This window comes from Pongo pygmaeus, chromosome 9 (assembly GCF_028885625.2).
Source record: "Pongo pygmaeus isolate AG05252 chromosome 9, NHGRI_mPonPyg2-v2.0_pri, whole genome shotgun sequence".
In the NCBI taxonomy this organism is placed as follows: Eukaryota; Metazoa; Chordata; class Mammalia; order Primates; family Hominidae; genus Pongo; species Pongo pygmaeus.
Window position 1 is genome coordinate 61,442,900 of NC_072382.2, and position 16,307 is coordinate 61,459,206.

Consider the following 16,307-nt stretch of genomic DNA (forward strand, 5'->3'; position numbering starts at 1 on the left):
AAATTTAACACTTTATAAAAAATCAACTCAAAATGCATCACAGGTCTTAAGGTAAAACATAAAGCTATTAAATTTTTTATAAGATTTATAAGAAAACATAAGAAAAAATATATATGTCCTGTGGTTAAAAAGTTCTTAAATATTACATCAAAAGAACTTATAAAATAAAAAATTGAAAAACTGAACTTCATTACAATTAAAATCTTTGGTTCTCTGAAAGACATTGTTCATAGAATGAAGAAACAAGCTACAAACTGGAAGAAAATATTTGCAAATCACAAATCCAACAAAAGACTTATATCCACGTAACCAAAGATGATATATAATGTAAATAAACCCATAAAAAACAGATGCTCAAAATCATTACTCATTAAAGAAATGCAAATTTAAATCATGATGCAATACCACTACACACCTAGAATGACTAAAATAAAAAATACTAACAATACCAAGTGCTGGTCAGAATGTGGAACTACTGGAATTTTCATACACTGCCGGTAAAACTGCAAAATGGCATGAACACTCTGGAAAACAGTGGCAATTTCTTATAAAGTTAAACATACACTTAACAAATAACCCAGCAATCCCACTCTCACGTATTACACTAGAGGAATAAAAACTAAGGTTCACACAAAAACTTGTACGTGAATGTTTACAGCAGTTCTATTCCTAATTAACACAACTGGAAAAAAAAACCTAAATATTCTTCAAAGAATAAATGGATAGGTCAGGTGCAGTGGCTCATGCCTGTAATCCCAGCAGTTTGGGAGGCTAAGACAGGTGAATAACTTGAGGCCAGTTCAAAACCAGCCTGGCCAACATGGCAAAACCCCATCTCTACTAAAAATACAAAAATCAGCCAGGCGTGGTGGTGCATGCCTGTAATCCCAGCTACTCTGGGGGCTGTGGCATGAGAATCACTTGAACCTGGGAGGCGGAGGTTGCAGTGAGCCGAGATTGTGTCACTGCACTCACTCAAGCCTGGGCAACAGACCAAAACTCTGTCCCAAAAAAAAAAAAAAAAAAGGATGAATGAATGGATAAACAGGTATATCCAACCAATGGACTACTACTTAACAATAAAATATAAACTGGTTCATGCAACAACTCGGATGAATCTCAAAGGCATTATGCTAAATAAAAGAAGCCAGTTTCAAAAGGTTACATGCTGTGTGATTTCACTTATGACATCAAAAAGATAAAACTACAGTGAAGGAAAAGAAACTAGTAGTTACCAGGGATTAGGGATAGAAGGAAGATACAACTACAAAGGGATAGAAAGCACAAGGGAACTTTTGGAAGGAATGGGACAACTCTATGTCCTGAATGCTGTAGTGGATATACAAAATCTATACTCGTGGTAACATTCATAGAACCATACACCAAAAATCATCTATTTTACTGTTAATTTTTTATTTTAAATTTAAAAAAATAAAAGGTAAATACTTAAGATTCGAGGGAAAGATTAAGTGAGAATATGTTTACAATTCAGTGCTTTGAACATCTAAAACATAGAAAGATATCATTACATATATGCAAGTTATTTTTATGAAGTAATCTAGAAAGTTAAAGATAACAGGCTACCTAACCTTATGACATGAGCCCCATATCAAACCCTGGATTACTTCCTCAATCCTCAGAGAGTGATTTGGCTTGAGAATAAAAGAAATAAGCTTCATTTCCTTTATTCTGAGGAACTCAAAATGTATTCTGAAAATGACACCACCAGAAAACTCTAAAATACAACAAGATAAGTGCCATCTTACCCATTATAGGTTCTATCCCTGGTTTTCATTTTTTTTAGAATTTAAATCAGAAAAAAAATTAAAAACTAAGGCTAGCTTCCTGTATGTAAGCCAACAAATATACTACCAATTTATCTTAGACAAGGGTGCCAAGTCTTTTCAACCAAACAGTGCTGGAACAACTGGTTATCTACATGGAAAAAGCAAACTTTGACTCCCTACCTTACCCCATACCCAAAAAATTACTTCAAGTTAGATCATACACCATAAAACTTCTAGAAGAAAACAGAGTACCTTAGAGATGCTTAAGCAAAAATTTCTTAAGGTATAAAAAAAGCACTAAATGTAAAGGAAAAAAATTAGTGCATTAGACTTAAACAAAATTAAAATGTCTGCTTATCCAAAGACATTTGGAAAATGAAGAGGTAAGCAACAGATTGAGAGAAAATATTCATAACACATACATATGGCAAAGGACTCACATCCATAACATAGTGAAATGCCACATAACAAACTTTCAGTTGTAGCTGTCATGACATTGTGATGCAATTACTTTTTTATAAAGTAATTGGAAAACTAAAAAGCCTAAGTGTTCAGTGTTTATAAAGTCCATAATAGTGTACAGTAATGTCCTAGACCTTCCATTCACTCACCTCTCACTCACTGACTCACCAAAAGCAATTTCCAGTCCTGCAAGCTCCATTCATGGTAAGTGCCCTATACAGGTGTACATATTTTTACGGAACTTTTTCTATGTTTAAATATGTTTAGATATACAAATATGTAGCATTGTGTTACAACTGCCTACAGCATTCAGTACAGTTAACATGCTGTACAGGTTTGTATCTTAGAAGCAATAGGCTGTAACATATAGCCTAGGTGTGGAGTAGGCTGTAACATCTAGGTTTGTATAAGTACTCTATGATGTTTGCACAATGACGAAATCACCTAACACATTTCTCAGAACATATCCTCACTGTTAAGCAATGCATGGCTGTCTAGAACAACTACAAACCAGTAATTTTTTGAAAATCAACAATCCAATTTTAAAATTAGCAAAAGACTTGAACATTTCACAAAAGAAGATACATAAATGGTCAATAAGAACATAAAAAAGCATTCAACATCACAGGTACTATATGGCTAAAATAAAAGAATGGCGACATCAAATGTTGGTGAGGATGTGGGGCAACTGGAACTCTCATATATTGCTGGTAGGAGTGTAAATGGTACAACTACTTTGAAAAAGTATATGTCAGTTTCTTTTAATGTTAAATACACATCTACTCTGACTTAACAATTTCACTCTTAGGTATTTACCCAACAGATATGAATACGTGTCTCCACAAAAAAGACTTGCACAAGAATGCTCAGAGCAGCCAAACTCATAAGGCAAAAACTGGAAACCTAAATATTCATCAACATAAGAATGTATAAACAAATTGTGACAGAATAATAAATAAATTGTGATGTATTCATAAAATACATTCATTCAGGGAACATATTTATTGAATATATTCACATGACTGATATACAAAACAATATGAATGCATTACAGGACAGTATATGAAGTGAAAGGTGCTCAACACAAAAGAATACATACTGTATAATTCCATTTAAAGAGGTTAAAAAACAGGTAAAACAAATATATGGCAATAGAAATCAGTAAGTGGCTGTCTCTGAGGAGCTGGATGGAACAGACTGGAAAGAAGTTCAAGGTAAGATTCTGTACCTTGTTTTGGTTCATGATTACATAAGTGTATATAACCATCAAAACTTCAACTCAACATTTAGGCCCATGCATTTTATTATATGTAAATTATCTGAATTTTTTTTAAATAAGCAAAAAATAAAATGAATAATAATATTAATAAGAAAAAATACTGAATCAAGATTATAAAGGAACAACCCCACAGATTATGTCTGCTCTTAAGAAATAGAGAAATAAGTGATAATTTACTATCCAACAGAAAAAAAGGTTACCTCTCTTTAGGAGACAGTCCTGAAAACAGAAACACAGACTTAAGGCCTAAAAGGTTCTAAAGCAGCTTTTCATCCTCAACTCCAACTCTGAGAACTTCAGTTCTACCTGATGAAGAATTATATCAACCTATTATGTGATAACAAGGAAGAGATACATTAAAAGCAATAAGAAATCCCTTATCCCAAACTGCCTTAATAGAAATATTATACATCCATATCCTTTATACCTGCCATGAGGGCAACCAGCCCACCATTTCTACAAGCCCTTTGGTGAGCCAGAGTTGTTTCTTTATAAAAATAATAAAAAAATTAGTAGTCCTGCCTTACCTAAAGTAACAATTTTCAAGACTCATACATACTCTCTTTCATTTGAACATAACTTCATTTTTAATAAAAATACAAATAAAAGCTTTTCTTAGAATATTAATAAAATCAGTTTTCCATCCCAGTTGAAATCAGGACCAAGATGCCTCTCCATAAGTGTAAGTGCTATACAGAAGTTCAATATTTTTCCTATGGGGGTAAGAAGCAGAAATTAATTAATTGTTACCCTCATACTCACTTTAAGTAGTTCAAATAACAGCAACTACAGAATAGTGTTAGCTGAAAATCAAAGTTAGTAAAGTTTTAGTTGGGGGTGGTAGGAGAAGGAGGAGGCAGCAAATCACTCATAAATGGCGTCAAAACAGGACCCAAAGCCTAAATTCCAGGAGGTTGAGTGAGTGCTGTGCTTTCATGGGCCTCTTCTTCATGAAACAAAGTGTGTAAAGGTTGCCATAAAGGACAAACAATAGAAATACTTTATACATTACAGTGGTTGGAATAAAAATTGGAATGAGTGGGTTCCAGAGAGCAGAGTACTCAAATACGAGGACACCAATTTGCAGAAACAGTAAGAACTTCAAAAAGCCAATCAGGAGCAGTATGCAGAGGGGAAAATGATAGGGGCTGCCCCAGGAAAGAAGACATCTGGTCTCCAACAGAAAAATGTTGAAGTGAAAACAAAAAAGAACAAACAGAAAACCCCTGGAAATGGAGATGGTGGCAGTACCAGTGAGACTCCTTGGCCTCCTCGGAAGAAAAGGGCCCGGGTAGATCCTACTGTTGAAAATAAGGAAACATTCATGAACAGAGTTGAAGTTAAAGTAAAGACTCCTGAAGAGCTAAAACTGTGGCTTGTTGATGACTGGGACTTAATTACCAGGCAAAAACAGCTCTTTTAACTTCCTGCCAAGAAGAATGTGGATTCCATTCTTGAGGATTATGCAAATTACAAGAAATCCGGTGGAAACACAGATAATAAGGAGTATGCGGTTAATGAAGTTGTGGCAGGGATAAAAGAATACTTCAACGTAATGTTGGGCACCCAACTACTCTACAAATTTGAAAGACCACAGTATGCCAAAATTCTTGCAGATCACCCCAAGGCACCCATGTCCCAGGTGTATGGAGTGCCACATCTCCTGAGATTATTTCTACGAATTGGAGCAATGTTGGCCTATACACCTTGCTTAATTACTGAATTATCTTCATGATTTCCTAAAGTACCTGGCAAAGAATTCTGCAACTTTGTTTAGTGCCAGAGATTATGAAGTGGCTCCTCCTGAGAACCATCGGAAAGCCATGTGAGAGGCGCTCTCACTCACTTATGTTTGGATCTCTGTAAACACATTTTGGTTCTTAGTCTATCTCTTGTACAAACGATGTGCTTTGAAGATGTTAGTGTGTAATAACTGATGTTTGTTTTCTGTTTTATTTTAAACAAAGAAAATAAAAGGGGTAATAGATCCTTTTTTTTCTTTTTTTTTTTCATTTCAAAGTCGCTACCAGTGTATTCAATGATGGACAACAGAGGATATGCTGTAGTGTTTTACTGCCTAGTTGACAAAGCTGCTTTCGAATGTTGGTGGTTCTATTCCTTTGACACTACGCACTTTTATAATACATGTTAACGCTATATGACAAAACACTCTGATTCCTAGCGCCAAAGGTTCAATTCAGTGTATATAACTGAACACACTCATCCATTTGTGCTTTCTTTTTTTATGGTGCTTAAAGTAAAGAGCCCATCCTTTGCAAGTCATCCATGTTGTTACTTAGGCATTTTATCTTTGCTCAAATTGTTGAAGAATGGTGGCTTGTTTCATGGTTTTTGTATTTGTGTCTAATGCACGTTTTAACATGATAGACACAATGCATTGTGTAGCTAGTGTTTTCTGGAAAAGTCTATCTTTTAGGAATTATTTTTCAGATCTTCAATAGATTTTTTTCTTTAAATTTCAAAAAATAAAATAAAAAAGCAAAGTTTTTGCTATGACTCCCCAGCTAAAAACTACATTTCTCCATCTCTCTAGTAGCTGAGTAAGACCATATGACTAAGTACCAGTGGAATATGAGCAAGATGATACAGCAACTTTCACTTCACTTGTTTAAAATAAAATTATTTATCTGGACTCTGTGGACTCTCTCTTTCCCCTTCCCCACTGACTGGAAGATAAGTGTGACAATGTCCTAGCTTGACCACGCAGATTAAGACAAGACCCTAAGAGGTGGCAGAGCAACATAAAGGAAGGAGCCCATGAAAGACCCAGCAGCCTGAATGTGTGACCTGTTGTTATATGATAAACTTCTTTCTTACTTGAGCCACTATATTTGTCTCTTGTTACCATTAGTTTAGCCTTTATCATAACAAACAGAGCAACAAAACTAGTTCTTGGTTTTATTTCTTTAAGTCTTTCTGATTTGTGTTTCACCCCTAATAAAACATTGTGATTTTCCCTTCTTAGTAGCTTTTCCTAAACTATATACAAACTACATTCTCTGTGTGAAGTATGGGAAAGTATTTTTTTAACTCCATCTCCAATCTAGCTTACCTTATTGCAGTTATGTAATTTAACTGTGCCATTTGTAATAGCTATAAAAAGCCCTGTGTTCAGATAGAAGTTTCATGAATTCACTTAATAGTAATGCATTAAGTGCAAAGTTAATAACAGTGCTATAATGCTACCCAAAATAATAAGAAAAGGGATAAGACATTGTCCTTGTGCTTAAGAAACTCAGAATCTAATGAAGAAGCCAATTGTATACCTAATTAAAATATAATATAAACATACTTTAACAGTAGTATCTGGTAAACACTATAAAATACATATATATATATATATTCTAGACAAGATCTCACTCTGTCACCCAGGCTGGAGTACAGTACCACAATCACAGCTCACTGCAGCCTTGAATTCCTAGCCTCCCACCTCAGCCCCCTGAGTAGCTAGGAACACAGGCACACACTACCATGCCCGGCTAATTTTTTAATTTTTTGTAAAAACAGAGTCTTGCTATGTTGCCCAAACTGGTCTCGAACTCCTGGCCTCATGCAATCCTCCCATCTCAGCCTCCCAAAGAGCTAGGATTACAGGGATAAGCCACCACGCCTGGCCTATAAAATATTTTTTAAAGGACATTATATCCAGGGATGAATGGGGGAGAAAGTCATCTGAGATAGTCCGAGTCACTATTATGTCTCACTTGGATAACTGCAACAGCCTCCTATCTTCCTGCTTCCCCTCTAGCTATTCTGTCAATAGCCCATAAACAAGCAAGAATAATCTTTTTTAAACATAAATTATACCATAAAATTGTCTCATGACTTGCCATTAGAATGCAACTGGAGTGAAATGTAAATGTTAACAAGGTGTATAAGGCCTTATGTGATCCACACTGTTCTTACCACTCCTACTACTCTCTAGCCACCCAGTTTCCTTTCTAACAAGCACGTCAAGATCTTTCCCACCACAGAGCCTTTGCTGGTTCTTCTGCCTAGAATGTGCTTCCCTCAGCATGACCAGCTCCTTCTCAACATTTATATGCTGGTTAAAATGTCACCTCTTCAGAGAGGCTTTCCCTTTCTACCATACCTAAAGCACCATCTCCACCTCCACCATCCAAAGCCCTAGTATCCCTTTATACTATTATTCTGTTTTATTTTCTTCATGCATCACAGTACTTAAAACTACCTGAAATTTATTTCACTGTGTTTTTACTTTCTATTTCCCTCTGCTAAAATTTCTTAAAGCTCCATTAGGGCAGGAGACTGATGTGTCTTGTTCACTGTACTAATCACAGTATCCAGGGCAATACCTGGCACATTTGTATGTGCTCAATAAATATTGTTAAATATGCTGGGCATGGTGGTGTGCACTTGTAGTACCAACTGCTCAGGAGACTGACGCAAGAGTATCACCTAGCCCAGGAGTTTGCGCCCAGCCTGGGGAACATGGTGAGACTCTGTCTCTTGAAAAAAAAAAAAAAATTATACGTATCATTAAACAAAGATAGATGACATGTAAGCTGGATTGTTGGAAGGTAGTTAGGAACAGAAATTGTCAACAGGAACAGACAGAGATGTGGAAAAGGAAATCAAACACATTTCCTCTTACGTAGAACTTTGATTTTCACAAATTTTTTAGGATAAAGTAATAGACTATTATGGTTTGAAGATATCCTAAAGCTTTTATCTAATTTTCTCATTTTGAGACATTAATACTTTAAAACATCCCCTTGATGTTTTCCTGAAAACTTCCCTTGCTATGTAAATCATTATCTCATGAGCTAACCTATTCTAATTCAAGCAACTCTATAATTATTAAAAGATTTTCTCATATTAATCCCAAATCTGTTTGCCTGTTACTTACACACATTACTCCTGATTCTGATACTAGAGGTTCTCATGAAGATAAGTTTAATCCCTATTTCATGGGGCAGCCTTTCAAATATTCAAAGATATCTATAATACCCTCCTAAACTAAAAAACAAAAAATAGGTAACATTTATTAACAGTATCTGCTAGCCTCTGGGCTAAATATGTGAATTACTCAATCCTCACAACTACTCTAAAATAAAACTATTATGACTGTACCTATTTTGAAAATGAGAAAACTGAGCCCGTATTAGATAACTTGCCTAAGGTCATCAAGCTGGAAAGTGCCAGAGTCAGAAATTAAACACAGATGGTGCAAATCCAGAGCCTATATTCTTAACTGAAAGCCCTACTCTCTAAATGACTCCTGATCTTTGTACTATTTGCACTAGGCCACTATGTGTAAATCACCCAGATAACCATGCTAAGGCACAAAACTCGACCAACTATCTCCCACCTAATGATGAAGGCACTATTGATTCTCGGGTATTTATAAAAACATTTATAATACAAGACTTAATAATAAATAAGAGGATATGCAATATAAAGATTAACATTTGTCTACAAATACTAACCTATGCTTTCATTTTTATGCCTATTCTTCTTCATTAAGTACACACTCCAAACTATCTGAAATATTTTCCATTTTCTCAACATACTCTTTATTTCAATACTCCTCTACCCTTTGTTTACATGATTCTTCCTAAAAGGACCTTCCTCCGATACTGCAGATACTGTGTCCTTAAAAAAATGGTAGTGCTATCGCAAGGACAGAAAACCAAACACTGCATGTTCTCACTCACAGGTGGGAATTGAACAACGAGAACACTTGGACACAGGGTAGGGAACATCACACACTGGGGCCTGTCGTGGGGTGAGGGGACGGGGGAGGGATAGCATTAGGAGGAATACTTAATGTAAATGACGAGTTAATGGGTGCAGCACACCAACATGGCACATGTATACATATGTAACAAACCTGCACGTTGTGCACTTGTACCCTAGAGCTTAAAAGTATAATAAAAAAAAAGGTAGTGTTACGAATATTTCATTTGCCCCTCCAGATCCATTCTTCATTCTTCTCCACCCTGTTCAGTGCCCCAGGAGACTCTGTTTATATCCAAAGCCCCCCTTGCCCTCTGTCTTTGGGGTGGAGTCAACCAATGGAAGACAAGAGCAGAAGACAGAAAGACAGGAAGTGAGCCTGGAGTAGTTATTCTCCCCCACTCTCCCACGCACCTCCACCCCTGCTCTCATGTAAAATCACCTCTGGTTAGTGATGCTTCTCTACTACCAGAGCCACGGCTTCTTTCAAATGAACCTCTATACAGCTACTCTCTGAGTCCTAACAGCTCCCTATTCTGCCCTTGTATGTCTAAAGGTGATAATGGCTATCTGTTGTTGCTCATCAGATACTCATACCATGTTCTCTTAACACTTCCCACTCTTTTATAAATCATTCCTTCATAAACTCTCCCTACCTTAGCCATTTGAGTGTGCCATCTATTTTCATTAGGACGCTCACTCTTACAGAGGGTCCCCAGGAGCAGGGAGGCTTGTGCAAGAATGGAAGGCAACAGCCAAGGCTTAATGTGTGATCTCAGTCCGAGACAAACAGGCTTCCAAAACAATTCTACTGGTTGGATCACTGGCTTTTCATCCTTTTTGATATAGTATTGTTTACTTTTGTGTTATCTTTTGCCAAGACCAGTGTGCTGATATCTAAACTAATAAGCTGGTTCCTGGAATGAATTCTGAAAACGACTACAAATTCTTGAATAAAGAAGACAGACAATGTAAAAGTGTTCCTATTTCTCCACATCCTCTCCAACACCTGTTGTTTCCTTTTTAATGATTTGCCATTCTAACTGGTGTGAGATGGTATCTTATTGTGGTTTTGATTTGCATTTCTCCGATGGCCAGTGATGGTGAGCATTTTTTCATGTGTTTTTTGGCTGCATAAATGTCTTCTTCTGAGAAGTGTCTGTTCATGTCCTTCACCCACTTTTTGATGGGGTTGTTTGTTTTTTTCTTGTAAATTGGTTTGAGTTCATTGTAGATTCTGGATATTAGCCCTTTGTCAGATGAGTAGGTTGCGAAAATTTCCCCCATTTTGTAGGTTGCCTGTTCACTCTGATGGTAGTTTCTTTTGCTGTGCAGAAGCTCTTTAGTTTAATTAGATCCCATTCATCAATTTTGGTTTTTGTTGCCATTGCTTTTGGTGTTTTAGACATGAAGTCCTTTCCCATGCCTATGTCCTGAATGGTAATGCCTAGGTTTTCTTTTAGGGTTTTTATGGTTTTAGGTCTAACGTTTAAGTCTTTAATCCACCTTGAATTAATTTTTGTATAAGGTGTAAGGAAGGGATCCAGTTTCAGCTTTCTGCATATGGCTAGCCAGTTTTCCCAGCACCATTTATTAAACAGGGAATCCTTTCCCCATTTCTTGTTTTTGTCAGGTTTGTCAAAGATCAGATATTATAGATATACGGCGTTATTTCTGACGACTCTGTTCTGTTCCATTGATCTATAACTCTGTTTTGGTACCAGTACCATGCTGTTTGTAAACTAGTTCAACCATTGTGGAAGTCAGTATGGCGATTCCTCAGGGATCTAGAACTAGAAATACCATTTGACCCAGCCATCCCATTACTGGGTATATACCCAAAGGACTATAAATCATGCTGCTATAAAGACACATGCACACATATGTTTATTGCGGCACTATTCACAATAGCAAAGACTTGGAACCATCCCAAATGTCCAACAATGATAGACTGGATTAAGAAAATGTGGCACATATACAGCATGGAATACTATGCAGCCATAAAAAAAGGATGAGTTCATGTCCTTTGTAGGGACACGGATAAAATTGGAAATCATTCTCAGTAAACTATCACAAGGACAAAAAACCAAATACCAGATGTTCTCACTCATAGGTGGGAATTGAACAATGAGAACACATGGACACAGGAAGGGGAACATCACACTCTAAGGACTGTTGTGGGGTGGGGGGAGGGGGGAGGGATAGCATTAGGAGATAATAACTAATGCTAAATGACGAGTTAACGGGTGCAGCACATCAGCATGGCACATGTATACATATGTAACTAACCTGCACATTATGCGCATGTACCCTAAAACTTAAAGTGTAATAATAATAAAATTTAAAAAAATAAAATAAATAAAAAGAAGACAGGATTATGCTGCAGAAAAATTTCAAACGTCTAAGGGACCTTCCTTTCATTGTATACTTTCTGTTCATTTGGAGAACTCTATTAAATTGGTAGGATATCATCCATTCACAGCTAAGTTCTTAAAACTAGACCCTTTGCTTCATGCTTAAAATTTTTTTTCAAACATCTGATGGCTTTACAGAGGCTGACGACAAATGTATTTGTACTTAAAAGTTTAGTGTATTCATTAAAAAATATAGTAATGTCTTTCCTTTAACATTTTAAGGGTTGACCAGGGTTTAACATAATGCAAATAATATGATGAATAATAAGGTGAGGTATTTATAAATTCAAAAGTAAATTACTCAAAAGTGAGGAAAGGATTTTGAGAGAAAGAATCAAGTGTCGGGGGGGGAGGAGCCAAGATGGCCGAATAGGAACAGCTCCGGTCTACAGCTCCCAGCGCGAGCGACGCAGAAGACGGGTGATTTCTGCATTTCCATCTGAGGTACCGTGTTCATCTCACTAGGGAGTGCCAGACAGTGGGCGCAGGTCAGTGGGTGAGCGCACCGTGCGCCAGCCGAAGCAGGGGCGAGGCATTGCCTCACTCGGGAAGCGCAAGGGGTCAGGGAGTTCCCCTTCTAGGGGTGACAGACGGCACCTGGAAAATCGGGCCACTCCCACCCGAATACTGTGCTTTTCCGACGGGCTTAGGAAACGGTGCCCCAGGAGAGTATAGCCCGCACCTGGCTCAGAGGGTCCTACGCCCACGGAGTCTCGCTGATTGCTAGCACAGCAGTCTGAGATCAAACAGCAAGTCGGCAGCCAGGCTGGGGGAGGGGCGCCCGCCATTGCCCAGGCTCGCTTAGGTAAACAAAGCAGCCTGGAAGCTTGAACTGGGTGGAGCCCACCACAGCTCAAGGAGGCCTGCCTGCCTCTGTAGGCTCCACCTCTGGGGGCAGGACACAGACAAACAAAAAGACAGCAGTAACCTCTGCAGACTTAAATGTCCCTGTCTGACAGCTGTGAGGAGAGCAGTGGTTCTCCCAGCACGCAGCTGGAGATCTGAGAACGGGCTGACTGCCTCCTCAAGTGGGTCCCTGACCCCTGACCCCCGAGCAGCCTAACTGGGAGGCGCCCCCCAGCAGGGGCAGACTGACACCTCACACGGCCGGCCAGCTACTCCAACAGACCTGCAGCTGAGGGTTCTGTCTGTTAGAAGGAAAACTAACAGAAAGGACATCCACACCAAAAACCCATCTGTACATCACCATCATCAAAGACCAAAAGTAGATAAAACCACAAAGATGGGGAAAAAACAGAGCAGAAAAACTGGAAACTCTAAAAACCAGAGTACCTCTCCTCCTCCAAAGGAACGCAGTTCCTCACCAGCAACGGAACAAAGCTGGACGGAGAATGACTTTGACGAGCTGAGAGAAGAAGGCTTCAGACGATCAAATTACTCCGAGCTACGGGAGGATATTCAAACCAAAGGCAAAGAAGTTGAAAACTTTGAAAAAAATTTAGAAGAATGTATAACTAGAATAACCAATACAGAGAAGTGCTTAAAGGAGCTGATGGAGCTGAAAACCAAGGCTCGAGAACTACGTGAAGAATGCAGAAGCCTCAGGAGCCGATGCGATCAAATGGAAGAAAGGGTATCAGCCCTGGAAGATGAAATGAATGAAATGAAGCGAGAAGGGAAGTTTAGAGAAAAAAGAATAAAAAGAAACGAGCAAAGCCTCCAAGAAATGTGGGACTATGTGAAAAGACCAAATCTACGTCTGATTGGTGTACCTGAAAGTGACGGGGAGAATGGAAACAAGTTGGAAAACACTCTGCAGGATATTATCCAGGAGAACTTCCCCAATCTAGCAAGGCAGGCCAACATTCAGATTCAGGAAATACAGAGAACGCCACAAAGATACTCCTCGAGAAGAGCAACTCCAAGACACATAATTGTCAGATTCACCAAAGTTGAAATGAAGGAAAAAATGTTAAGGGCAGCCAGAGAGAAAGGTCGGGTTACCATCAAAGGGAAGCCCATCAGACTAACAGCGGATCTCTCGGCAGAAACCCTACAAGCCAGAACAGAGTGGGGGCCAATATTCAACATTCTTAAAGAAAAGAATTTTCAACCCAGAATTTCATATCCAGCCAAACTAAGCTTCATAAGTGAAGGAGAAATAAAATACTTTACAGACAAGCAAATGCTGAGAGATTTTGTCACCACCAGGCCTGCCCTAAAAGAGCTCCTGAAGGAAGCGCTAAACATGGAAAGGCACAACCAGTACCAGCCACTGCAAAATCATACCGAAATGTAAAGAACATCGAGACTAGGAAAAGACTGCATCAACTAACGAGCAAAATATCCAGCTAACATCATAATGACAGGATCAAATTCACACATAACAATATTAACCTTAAATGTAAATGGACTAAATGCTCCAATTAAAAGACACAGACTGGCAAACTGGATAAAGACTCAAGACCCATCAGTGTGCTGTATTCAGGAAACCCATCTCACGTGCAGAGACACACATAGGCTCAAAATAAAAGGATGGAGGAAGATCTACCAAGCAAATGGAAAACAAAAAAAGGCAGGGGTTGCAATCTTAGTCTCTGATAAAACAGACTTTAAACCAACAAAGATCAAAAGAGACAAAGAAGGCCATTACATAATGGTAAAGGGATTAATTCAACAAGAAGAGCTAACTATCCTAAATATATATGCACCCAATACAGGAGCACCCAGATTCATAAAGCAAGTCCTGAGTGACCTACAAAGAGACTTAGACTCCCACACATTAATAATGGGAGACTTTAACACCCCACTATCAACATTAGACAGATCAACGAGACAGAAAGTCAACAAGGATACCCAGGAATTGAACTCAGCTCTGCACCAAGCGGACCTAATAGACATCTACAGAACTCTCCACCCCAAATCAACAGAATATACATTTTTTTCAGCACCACACCACACCTATTCCAAAATTGACCATATACTTGGAAGTAAAGCTCTCCTCAATAAATGTAAAAGAACAGAAATTGTAACAAACTCTCTCAGATCACAGTGCAATCAAGCTAGAACTCAGGATTAAGAATCTCACTCAAAACCGCTCAACTACGTGGAAACTGAACAACCTGCTCCTGAATGACTACTGGGTACATAACGAAATGAAGGCAGAAATAAAGATGTTCTTTGAAACCAACGAGAACCAAGACACAACATACCAGAATCTCTGGGATGCATTCAAAGCAGTGTGTAGAGGGAAATTTATAGCACTAAATGCCCACAAGAGAAAGCAGGAAAGATCCAAAATTGACACCCTAACATCACAATTAAAAGAACTAGAAAAGCAAGAGCAAACACATTCAAAAGCTAGCAGAAGGCAAGAAATAACTAAAATCAGAGCAGAACTGAAGGAAATAGAGACACAAAAAACCCTTCAAAAAATAAATGAATCCAGGAGCTGGTTTTTTGAAAGGATCAACAAAATTGATAGACCGCTAGCAAGATTAATAAAGAAAAAAAGAGAGAAGAATCAAATAGATGCAATAAAAAATGATAAAGGGGATATCACCAGCGATCCCACAGAAATACAAACTACCATCAGAGAATATTACAAACACCTCTATGCAAATAAACTAGAAAATCTGGAAGAAATGGATAAATTCCTCAACACATACACCCTCCCAAGACTAAACCAGGAAGAAGTCGAATCTCTGAATAGACCAATAACAGGAGCTGAAATTGTGGCAATAATCAATAGCTTACCAACCAAAAAAAGTCCAGGACCAGATGGGTTCACAGCCGAATTCTACCAGAGGTACAAGGAGGAGCTGGTACCATTCCTTCTGAAACTATTCCAATCAATAGAAAAAGAGGGAATCCTCCCTAACTCATTTTATGAGGCCAGCATCATCCTGATACCAAAGCCTGGCAGAGACACAACAAAAAAAGAGAATTTTAGACCAATATCCTTGATGAACATTGATGCAAAAATCCTCAATAAAATACTGGCAAACAGAATCCAGCAGCACATCAAAAAGCTTATCCACCATGATCAAGTGGGCTTCATCCCTGGGATGCAAGGCTGGTTCAATATACGCAAATCAATAAATGTAATCCAGCATATAAACAGAACGAAAGACAAAAACCACATGATTATCTCAATAGATGCAGAAAAGGCCTTTGACAAAATTCAACAACCCTTCATGCTAAAAACTCTCAATAAATTAGGAATTGATGGGACGTATCTCAAAATAATAAGAGCTATTTATGACAAACCCACAGCCAATATCATACTGAATGGGCAAAAACTGGAAGCATTCCCTTTGAAAACTGGCACAAGACAGGGATGCCCTCTCTCACCACTTCTATTCAACATAGTGTTGGAAGTTCTGGCCAGGGCAATTAGGCAGGAGAAGGAAATCAAGGGTATTCAATTAGGAAAAGAGGAAGTCAAATTGTCCCTGTTTGCAGATGACATGATAGTATATCTAGAAAACCCCATTGTCTCAGCCCAAAATCTCCTTAAGCTGATAAGCAACTTCAGCAAAGTCTCAGGATACAAAATCAATGTGCAAAAATCACAAGCATTCTTATACATCAATAACAGACAAACAGAGAGCCAAATCATGAGTGAACTCCCATTCACAATTGCTTCAAAGAGAATAAAATACCTAGGAATCCAACTTACAA

The 16,307-nt window shown here is 38.1% G+C and overlaps 1 protein-coding gene and 1 pseudogene across 3 annotated transcripts in view; one reads left to right on the forward strand and one right to left on the reverse strand.

Annotated features, from left to right (window-relative positions):
• PDE3B (phosphodiesterase 3B) overlaps positions 1-16,307 on the reverse strand; it is a 221,748-nt gene that overhangs the window by 184,965 nt on the left and 20,476 nt on the right. The gene's annotated exons all lie outside the window — the stretch shown is intronic.
• Positions 4,638-5,447, forward strand: LOC129009002 (mortality factor 4-like protein 1; annotated as a pseudogene).